Source organism: Limulus polyphemus, unplaced genomic scaffold (assembly GCF_000517525.1).
Source record: "Limulus polyphemus unplaced genomic scaffold, Limulus_polyphemus-2.1.2 Scaffold194, whole genome shotgun sequence".
NCBI classification, from domain to species: domain Eukaryota; kingdom Metazoa; phylum Arthropoda; class Merostomata; order Xiphosura; family Limulidae; genus Limulus; species Limulus polyphemus.
In genome coordinates this window covers 615,392-627,232 of record NW_013665804.1, presented here as the reverse complement: position 1 = coordinate 627,232, position 11,841 = coordinate 615,392, and the positions used below count along the sequence as shown (strand labels likewise).

General features: G+C 37.0%; 1 protein-coding gene across 3 annotated transcripts in view; it reads left to right on the top strand.

Annotated features, from left to right (window-relative positions):
* The window catches only part of LOC106478266 (protein phosphatase Slingshot-like), a 97,171-nt gene that overhangs the window by 48,434 nt on the left and 36,896 nt on the right, over positions 1-11,841 (top strand). The gene's annotated exons all lie outside the window — the stretch shown is intronic.

Sequence of the window (11,841 nt, the reverse complement as noted above, 5' to 3'; positions counted from 1 at the left end):
TCTAGTCTGGAACTTCTTCGATATCTTATCGCGGGTTCACGATGAGCGAGTTGACGTAGGTATAATTCACTTAACGGTAAACTAGCTAACTTTATCTTTCGTTATTCACCAGTCACACATGCCGAGTCTTTGTCCTTCGTTATTTACCAGCCACACGCGCTGAGCTTTCCACGATGAATTTATATAATGTTTTCGTAAAAATACTAATGCCTGGTGAAAATCCACTAAGGTTTAATGACTTGTAATGTCCGAACTTTGTAAATGCTCCTGGTCAAATGTCTTAAGTTTTCCGGTTCATAAGCGTTATAACAATCGCAGATATAGTTTCCAAAGTTTATAGCACACTGACTATAGCAAACTAATAATAGATACTTTCTTCTTTGGCGCGTCACGTTGGTTATATTTATAAGCGTGTGGAAGCTTTCTAGAAATTTCAGTTGTACGTAACAATACTGAGCTACATTTAAGCGTTTACGTACATACATATATTGTTGATTTTTACTTTCTAGAATCTTCTACAAATTTGGAGAATAGGCGGGAATTTCGCAAACATATCTAACACTATAAGCTGTGTATGTTTTTAAATATAAACTTAATCTAAACAAACATTAATATTAAAATAAATATATAATAATAAATTCGTTACACTGGTTATTCCTCATATCTACTGAAAAGCAATCAAACGCTTTTGAAAGTTTATATTGATCACTTCTTTTCTTTTGCACTTGACATCAGACTCTTAAATAACCGTTTCATTTTTGTCTCATTTGGCATAATACAATAATCAGATGTCTATATTTAGGATTCTACCTAATTTCTAATTATCTTTTATACATAATGGTTGTTTTGTATAGCATGTAGTTATTAATGTTATCTTTATTTTCGCACCTTAAAAACAGTTTATCCATTCATTAATACATCTGTAGAACTCCGTTTGTGAGTAACTATAACCGTAATCGTTATGGAAAATTAATAGCGATTGATAAATACATCATATCATAAAACCAGGCCTTCTATAGGTGGATTCTCATAGTTTACGAATATATAATGTTTGGGGGAAACAATGTATTATTTTTTTTATAAGCAAGCTACCCAGTTGGTGAAATTATGCTACATTTTTGTTTCCAAGATAGTCAAGCAAACAGGTTTATGAAAGGTTTTGACAGGAGAAATGAAATACCTTGAGGAAGCTCATCTTTCTTGATAACTCACCTATGCCTTGTTCAGCTTCAAGTTGTTACCAGTTATTATTATTTTGTTAGTATTTTTAGCCACAATACTAACTATTAAATCGGTCTAACAAAAACGTTAATGAGGTTAATTTTCAGCTTTTCTTTCATAAACTGCTAACATTCTAATCCAAGCCAAGCAAAATTCACACGTATGGTCTCTATCATTATTTGCATAGCACATAATTTAAAAGAATTATTTCTAAACCTTTGTGCGCTTTTCACGTTGATTTTAACTAAACTTTGTTTTGTACTATCATGGAGTACCTGATGTTCTTCAATAATCGAAATAATTGGTTTTTATATATCACAAGATTAAACAACATAAACTTGTAAAAGTAGAAATTTATTAGTATGTTTCTTTTTCTTAAGTTTTTATACATGCCATTTAAAGAGAGCTTTTTTGTATTTATTTTTAGTTGTTTGTGTGTGTGTGTGTGTGTGTGATTGAACACATTAAAAAAAAAACTTCTGGTCCTATAAGATAATTGTATAATGCCAGTTTTTTAAAGATAACTAAATATGTCTTCTAGTTAATTTACATATTTTAAACATGAGTTATTAATAATAATGAAATCGATATCTAAATGAATTCCACGACTTCAGTATACCTTACATGATTTAAACTAACAACAGCAATAAAAACTTTGCCCTTTTTAATTATTCCTACCTACCAGTGAATTCATAATTTAACGGTTCTTTTTTTTTGTACATTGAAAACCATAATTTTTATGTTGAAAAATTCCATTATTAAATTTTTATTATTGATAGAAATATTTTATTTTGTTACATAATTTTTATTGCTTGAGAGTTTGAAGATAACACCAGCGAGCAGTAATTAACAAGGTTTATGTAGCCTCGCAGTATTTGCACGACATTTTATGTCAGTTCTCTTCGCGTGACACGACCCTACCTAACAAGGAGCTTTATAGGGTCAACAGACAAGGGTTCCTTTGTGTGTGTGTTGATTGCATGAACAGATGCATTGTTTCTGATGTATACCTTGGCGTATGTATGATAATCATGTTTTTAGGGATTATATAATGGTTTGTGGTGAGTATATGTGGGTTTTTAGATTATTGTTTGTATCACAACTCTTTCATAACATATTCATCTAGGACACAAAACGTGGATGTGTGGTACATTACTCACAGAAGGGGGTTTAGAACACACCTTTAACAACAACAACAGTTAAAACATTGTTATAAAAGTCGGCTGAACATTTTTTTTTTAATTTCTATTTTACCGTCTAATCTTTTCGTGGACAGTTTTTGGGGTGGTTTAGGGTGTTGCTGAAATACGACAACTTATTCACGTTTGATTTTTTAAAATTCGACCAGAAAACAACAATGCTTTCAGAGATGAGTAAGCATTAATACTAGCTTAGGTCTGAAAATTTCAGAGATGTTGATAAACTAAAGATACTTGAGCGGGTAAACTTAAATACAATAGTAGCTGTTTGTAGTCCAGAAAAGTTTTTCAGCGATATGTAGAAGACAGATACGTAAAACATTAGCCAGAAACTATTATAATATAAAACTGATTTGCGTCAGTCGACTTCTTTTACATTTCGATCATGGAAGGGTTCAAAAGTAGCCAATTTGTGTTGTGTATAATTTAGCGATAAACTGATTGATAGTCATTTCCTTAGTTCTGAGATTTTTGTATGTGTTTGTGCAAGTTTTTATATTATTATATTATTGCTATTGACCCGGCATGGCCAGGAGATTAGGGCGCTCGACTCGCAATTTGCGAGTCGCGGGTTCGAATCCCCGTAACACCAAACATGCTTTCCCTTTCAGCCGTGGGGACGTTATAATGTGACTATTCGTTGGTAAAAGAGTAGCCCAAGAGTTGGCGGTGGGTGGTGATGACTAGCTGCCTTCCCTCTAGTCTTAAACTGCTAAATTAGGAACGGCTAGCGCAGATAGCCCTCGTGCAGCTTTGCGCGAAATTCAAAAAACCAAACCAATTATTGCTATTAAAATATGGTCCAAGAAATTCTTGTCGCGTTGTTTTCGTTTTCATTGTTTTCGCACAAAGCTACTCAATTAAACCCTGATTTTGAGCTGATAGACTAGAGGGTAAGCAGCTAACTAGTCAACTCTTGTCTGACCACATAGTGGGATTTTACAATCGTAGTTATAGTGGTCTCAAATTGTGGAGCATGTTATTACAGCGACCGGACGCGAACCATGAACCCTTGGATTCACATTCCAGTCACACTAGCCAAGCCGGACTCTTGTAGTGTTTCACAATGTCCGTTTTAACGAACTGTTCGTTGTTCCATGTTGATAAACAAACTTGTTTGGTGTATCTCAAAAGTGTTGTTGTTGGTGCCTGTATTGAGAGCCTATACTTTAGGTACTGTAAGACGTCGCGATCCACCCACCAATCTAATGATTTTTAAAATTTATAATCTAACTTTCAACTTATTTGTTACTATGATCCAGGCGTATGAATGGCGTGCTCGAATTGTGAATCCAAAGGTTCATGGTTCTTTTACTGTTATCGCAAAAATTCTCTTCGAATTTAGGGGGTGTAAGAGCACTATAAGAATGACTATAAAATCCCACTATTTGGTTAAATAAAACTAGCCCAATAGTTGGCGGTGGGGCTGCTGACCTGCTGCCTTCCCTCTAGTCTATCAATTCAAAATTTGGGACCTTATGCATAGATGGTGGGATTTTACAATCTCTCTTATAACGGAGCATGTTATTGCAGGAACACGACGCGAACGGCTGTGTAGTTATGTGCGAGAAATTCTAAATAAACAAAGTGAATTTTTAGCATTGATTACTGTAATAAAGAAATAAACGGCTGAAAAGGGGGTATTAGAGAGAGAAAATAATATTTTTAAATGTCTGTTGAAAAATCACTTCATGTGATCTCTGAATGAGCAATATTATAAGTGTCACTACATGAAAACGGCATGATATTTTTTGTTTTGTTTTTATTCATCGGTTTTACAGGAAAACTAAACAAGAGCAATCAGAGAGATTGCATACCCTTCGCCGCTCCTTTTCGAGATTTCATGCGTTTATAGTGGATAACGTCAAATTTACTTTCGAAGACTCAGAAAATCCTTCTCAGATCCAGAATGTATTTGTAGTGTGACAAGGAGTCTCAATATTAACGTGCTCATGAAATTTGGTACAAATCCGATCATACTTTACAAAGCTATTAACCCCAAACCGCGAAAATGCCCTACCTCCCCATTATAAAAATGCTTGAAAGTGACCTGGATTTAGATCCGGGCCAAATTTGGGGAGGACTGTCCCATACTGACTTCCCTTCCCATCTTGTGTAAAATTTTGTGTACATCAGGCTATCAGTTTTCGATACACGCGTGGAAACACAGACTGACACACACACACGTGGACCCGATTGCAATACCCTCGCCCCCTCCGAGGATGAGGGTAATTAGGGAAGGAATCCAAAATGATCTTTAATGGCTTTTATTGAAATGTAAGTAGGAAACGAGATAAGTTACTAATAAGCAAAGTTTGCATTTATTTCGTTTACAAACCTATTTGGTCAGATTGTTTTATTTTTGTTTTAATTGAACCATTATCAACTACGTATTCTGTTTCTAAATTTTTGAATGTAATTTGTTTAGACTCAACATCAGAGTTCAAGACGCTTAGACAAATATAACTATCGTTTTACATAGTGCTTAGTATACGCTATATGTCTTTATACTAATTTTCATTATTGTTAAAATATTCAAACAACTGTGCCATATTTAACTTCATCAAAAAGCTGTGACCTGGCATGGGCTGGTGGTTAGAGCGCTCGACTCGCAATTTTCGGGTCGCGGGTTCGAATCTCCGTCACATCACACATGCTTGCCCTTTCAGCTGTGAGTGCATTATAATGTTACGGTCAATCCCACTGTTCGTTGGTAAAAGAGCAAGTTGTGTAAGTGGCTTCCCTCTGCTTAATTAGGAAGGGCTAGCTCGGATAGCCCTCGTGTAAGTTTGCGCGAAATTCAAACCAAAGCAAAAAGCTTGCTTTTAGAAATAAAAAATGTTGATATTGATAGAAATTAAGTGCTGTCCATATTTTTTACATAAAAAACCATACATATCGAGATGTTTTATACTAATTAGGCCTAAAATGTAATTGATCGACATTTGTCCTCCTTGTCATGTTTAAAACACTAGTTTTGGGTATTAAATATAAATCCATATTTGATATTTTTTCTACTTGTATATGAAGCTAAAATCGAATTTCAGCTTTCAAACACTACATCTGAGGTAGAGTTTTAACTTCCTGTTATTCATGGAAAAAAGTTAGGCCTGCTTAAATGGTTCACCTACCGCTAGGAATTTACTGTGGTGGAAACACGGGTCTATCTTTTTAAATTCAGTAATTGGTTAAGTCATAATTTTCCATAGAAATGACGTAGATTTTATTTCTTTTCCTATGAATTTTTTCCTAATTATATAGATAGAGCGTAGCTCAGTGATTAGCGTGCCGGATTGTAGACGTTACCAATAAAACAATAATAACAGCGATCCGGCTTTGAGGCTGTGGGTGCATTAAAGGAGTGACGGTCAAATCCCACTGTTCGACTTGACGAGGGTAGTCCAAGAGATTGCAGTGGATGGTGTTCATTAGCTGGGTTCTGTCTAGTCTATCACCTCAAAATTAGATATGGCTAGCGCAGATAGCGCTCGTGTAGTTCTGAGCAAAATTCGAAACAAAAAATCTATATATATAATATTTATGAAAAATTTTAATCGATTTTCGTCAATGATAATTTTTTAACCTAAATAGTTACACAAGAGAAGTTCCACCACATAGATGTATAATCAGTTTTCAAATCGACCTTATAACTTGTACTTTCACGAGGGGTCGAGGTTGTTAACCGTAGAGAATCTTCTATGCAGGGGGGTCGAGCGATAATAGAATTATTCCAAAGTCCACATTTTCACACAAACCATTCATGGGCAGATTGTAGTATGTTGGCGTTTGGCCGCTAATAAGGCCTTGTGAAACTTCTTAAGTATAAGGTTTGAGAGGTAGATTAAATTATGAGGAAGCTGCTTCAAAGTATACGTGTTTGAATTTGACATGAACTGTATTACAAGATATTTACAGCTGTATCATTTGGTCAGAAGCAAAATTAAATTATGAAAAAAAGCGCATTATCTTTAATTGTAACAAAATCAAAAGCAGATTTTATATTTTCAGACTTAATCTTCGTCAGAACATGAAGGCGTGATATTGATTAAAGGTTTTACATAATTTACAATAATTGTTTTTATAATGTCAGTAAAATCGGATTTTGAAAAAAAGGTGTCACTTTGTATAATCGTTTTACAGTCATATAGTTTTTAATACTCATTTGTGCACTCATTCTAACTGTGATGTGACGTAACTTGTAATATAAGCAGATTTAGATTAAAATGGTAATCGATATACGAAACGGAAAGAAAATTATCAAGCATTCGAAACTTAACCCCAACTCGCTTCTTCTGTAAGATCGTCATCCTTAAGTTCCGTAGGAGTTCATACCAAAGCGTAGTGTATCAACAAAAAAGAAAAAAATCGTTAAAGACGTCTCTAAATTAAATAAACTGTTTTCGTAAGTTTCCACAGCACAAGTACTCTTTAAAAGAAGGTAGCAATGAAAAGAAAATATTTTAGCTTGAATCAGTTGTAAGCCATTTTTATTCTTCTTGAGCTATACTATTGTCGAAAAGTGTCTGTAGTCAGAAATGAGTTACATTTTACGAAGTTTTAACGATACGGAAAGACGATGTGTAGAACAGGCCAAAATGATTTTGTTTGTTGTTAAGCACAGAGCTATGCAATTGGCTGTCTGTGCTCTGTCCACCACAGGTATATTTTCTGAAATGACCCACTTACCTCTTTCACATAGTAGCTATTTCTCCTACTTCAGCCTCATTCACATGAACTGTTCTATTTGTTACGTCTCTGCTCGTTTCCTAATATCCAATATAAATTCTTTCCAAGGAACTTCAGCAATACAAGCCCTTTCTTAATTAAAACTAGTTTATTATTTCTCGATACAATTTTGTAATACACAGAATTTCCAGAGTCACTCTAAACTTAACAACCTTCATAACACACGCTATAAATCACAGTGATTCACACACTTTACTTACGGTGCCTACTGTTCACTTGACTCAATCATCTATCTCTTCAATCTATCTATATCTCTTCTATCTGCATATCTCTCTATTGCTGGCTTTATTTGCCGGGCTTATATATTAAAAAAGAGGGTGCCTGGCAAACACTTGGACATTCGCGGGGTTCCTTGATAATTCAGGATCTTTCGAGAAACTCCAGCACGCATGCTCCCAGCATCTTGTGACTTCTGCTGTCATAACACTGCCCCTTCCTTAGTATTGTTAATCCCAAACAATAGCCACTTACATTAAACCAATAGATAATTAACAATAACTTGATTAAATACAACAAAGTCTCTTAATTTTACAGGACGTATTTTCTTCTGTATTGGTCTCCGTCTCATTGGCTTCTGCTTCACTTGGGGGTTCATCTGCTTCATCAGGAAATGTCCCATTATCGGTAACAGTCATATCAGTGGTTGTAATTTCATTAATGGCTTCAATGTTTTCCTTCTCAAAACTTTGGTAGAGTTTCTTCTTCGACAGTGGCTTTTTCAGGTGACACGTCTTCAGCAGCATCATTTGTTCTGTTGTTCACTTCATTCACTGAAATATCCTGGACCGTGATAATGCCAAAGCCTGTTGGCATGCACCACCTTTGGCTTACCTTGCCGACCACATTTTATTCGGAAAGTCGCATCTGAGAGACGATCCACTATGTTATATGGGCTTTCCCATGGAGAAGACAACTTAGGAGACTTCCCTTTGGTCTTCCTGGGATTATACAACCACACCTTGTCTCCTGGTACAAAGCTGACTTCAGTAGATCACTTATCATAACATAGCTTCATGGAATCAGCAGATATTTTCAAGTTTGAACGCACTTGATGGTGAATTTCATCCATCCTTTCAGATAACACTTTCACAAACTCTGACACATTTTCAGGCAACTCTTCATAAGGTGGGCATCCTGTTGTCAGGTCCACTGGCAACCGAAGTTCCCGACCAAACATCAACTTTGCTGGAGTGTATCCAGTGGGATCATGCTCTGCTGTTCTATAGGCTATCAGCAGTGGAGGGAGTAAGACATCCCAGTCATCTTGGCGGCTATTACAAAACTTTGCCAATTCCTGTCCCAGTGTCGAATTGTACTTTTCTACCATCCCACCAGACTGGTGCCTTCACTATGTTTTATGGTTGTTCTCCTTGCAACTTCCTCTTTTTATCTGTTTGGTATGCTTTACCCTCTGATTCTGTTCTCTAATTAATGCTCAATTTAACGTGTTTGCTTTTTTTTGCCCATCTTCTTCATTACTGGTCCTCTCTTCATCTTCTGTCCAAAGCCCTACACTGTGATACCAGTAGTTTTTCTGGGAATTTATGATTGGTCCTTCTCAATACCTTGGTGAGGGTTTCATCTTCAGCTCTATCATTTCTCAAATGTTTACTGTGTTGAGACTTTCTAGGTTGTGACACTCTTCTCTCTACCATCTGTCTTCCCCATTCTTAATTTTGTGACTTATGGCTGGCTCCTTTACTTCACATTGAAGTCTTTGTGGGTATTCCTAACATCTTGGAGACTTAAGCAGAGGTTGCCCAACACCAGTTCTCCCTCACTTCCTTGGTTTCTTGACTCTCCTATCCTCGAGAGATCACTACTGTTTCTCGACCCCGTGAACACTCTACCTCTCTCAATGTTTCTGTTTCTTGACCCTGTAACTACTATCATTGTCCCTCTTCCCATAGGATTGGACACCATATGTCACATTGGTGACTCCCTGCCCTAATACCCAGTTGACTCGGATCTGATGGGAGCATGACTGTTCCTCTTTGCAACTTCCTTGACTCCTTTTGCAGCAGACCATTGTATAATTCAGGTTTTTGTGTATATCCTTTCTCTTTATTTCTCATCTCTTCCTCCTCTGTCCACTTTTCCTATTTCATTTCTTCCTCCTTCAGCATCTCTTGCATCTCGAGGCTGCAGTATTGTAGTATTAGATCTTTTGGCCATGAGAGCCGTCAAGAGGAACATTTGCTCCTTTTTGGGTTTTATTCTCATCTTTATTGTCTCCCAAAAGACCAGGAACTAGTGTCCCATTGTCGAACATTCTTACCTCAGCCACTATCTAGTGGTTTTCCTCTTCATTGTTCCTTTTCCCCTGGGCTTTGGTGGACCAAGATTGACGTCTCAGATACTTTTCTACACATTCTGATTGCCTCTGTTCTACTAATGTTACCTTCAATTCATTCACTGGGATTAGATGAACCAGTTTTGAGCTCTCCCTTTCAACACAGCTTTGGCTTTTTATGTTCCCACCCAAGTCATATAAGCATTTGCTTACCACATTCACAATCTTGGACTTCAGTTCCATTATTATATGGATGACTGGCTCATATTCGTCTCTTCTTGGGGACCTTTTTCATCAGCCATGCTGCTTCTTCTCCAAGAGGTGGATCATCTGAGTTGGCTGATCAAGTTTTTAAGTCATTTCTGATGCCAACTCAGTATTTAGTCCACTTTTAAGTCCATTTTTATCCTTACCTCATCTGGGCTCAACCTTCCCCCACTTGTCTGCAAGACATGGGGCATCTAATTTTATCTAAAGAACATTTTGTCCCTCTTTATCAGTCTCACATGAGACTTCTTCACTGGACATAGATCGATCAGTGGAACATCTCTTGAGATCTTCTATTCTTTCTTGTGACTCTGCCACCTTCTCTTCTGAATGTTCTGTTCTTGGTGGTTGGATCATGCTAGGACTACAGTCAGCATCCCATTACTGCCCCTTTGTCCAGAACTACACCTATTTACCAACATTTCTCTTACAGGTTGGAGCACATCACTGGATGATTCCACAGCTTCTGGGTTTGGTCTCCTGTGGAGCATACTTTTTACATACATTTCCTGGAACTCTTGGCAACACATCGGGTATGTTCCTGCTTCCTTTCCCATCTCATGGAACACTTGGTTATGCTCCACTCAAACCATTCTTCAGTTGTTTACCATATCAATTGCCAGGGAGGAACTTGCCCCTGTGACCTTTGCATCTGCATGTTAGATTTACTGTTTTGGGCTTGTTCACATTAGGTTTGCCTGACAGCTTTTCATGTCCCAGGGCTTTGAACTTGGTGGTGGATTAAATTTTTTTGTCAGGACAGAATTTTTCCCATGGAGTGTTCACTCCATTCTCAGGTTTTTGTGGGATTATATCAATTTTGGAATGCCAGTGATCACTGAAAGGAATGCCAAAGGCATCAACCATTGGCATTCATTACCATTTCTCTCAATACTGAACTTTCTCTCTTTTGGTCTCCAGTATCTCACTCAGCTGCTCTGGCTGTGGATGCTTTCATCCAGGACTGGTCCCCTCTCTTTTTTTATACCTACTCTCTTTTCACCTTCTCCAATGTATCTTGGCATTGATTTACAACATTCCTTGCTGGGTCCTCTTTGTAGCACATTTTTAACTGGCTAAACCTTGGTTTCCTCTTCTCCACCAACTGGGGTCCAAGGCACCTTTTCCTTTATCTCTATCTTATTCCCTCTTACTCTAACCTTGCGTGTCTTTCTTTCAACTGTGAGTGTTGTCTCTTCCTCTTCATGCATGGAATTTATCTGGTCCATTTCACACTAGTCCGGTCTCTCTGATTGATTAGCACCTCTTTTATTCCATTTGTGTCATCTTTCCCCACACTCTATCAATGTAAGTGGTGACTTTTTTTGCCACTGGTCCATCCACTTCTCTCTGCCACCAGGCTACCCAACTATTGCTCACCTATCAGCCTTCCTTACCTGTTTGTTTAAACCAGGATTGTTAGTTTCTACCATTGCAGACTATAGGGTTGGCCACTTTTGCCTCTTTTTATTATGGTCCCATCTTTTCCCTCCTGTTCTGTCCACCTTCTTTCAACCCTTTCTAGTTCATTGTCCTTCTCATCCAGTTCCTTTACCTGTGTCAGGAGTCTTCCTAATGAACATCATTCACTTCTTTTTACTCACATTGTGTCTTGGTTACAGGTTGCATTGACATTATCTGGGCTCGCCAAAGAATGTCTAAGATTACTTTAAACACCATACCAGTATTTTTTTGTAATTTTGCAAGGGAAATCTTAAGCAAGGTTGTTAAGGAGGAAAAAGGATTTGGTCATAACTATTGCAAAGTAATATGGCAAATAGGATTTTAGGTTGTATGTGTGTGTGTGTATATATTTATGTATATAGAAATACTGAGTCCACATGGAAGGAAGTCATAAGCTCATTCTATAAGATGCTGCTTTCAACCTCATTCATATCATTATGTCAGTTTTGGTCACATTATTTAAGAAGGGATACTGAGCTGTGGGAAAAAGTTCAGAAAAGAGCTCCAAGTTTGGAGGAGTTATTATCATTTAAAAAATACACAAGCTATGTTTTAAGTTTTAAACTTTTATCACATTTAAGATTGTTCAAAGTGGAAAAGTTTATTGCTTTCAACATGCAGTTAAATCAAGAATGCAGACATAGTTCTCAC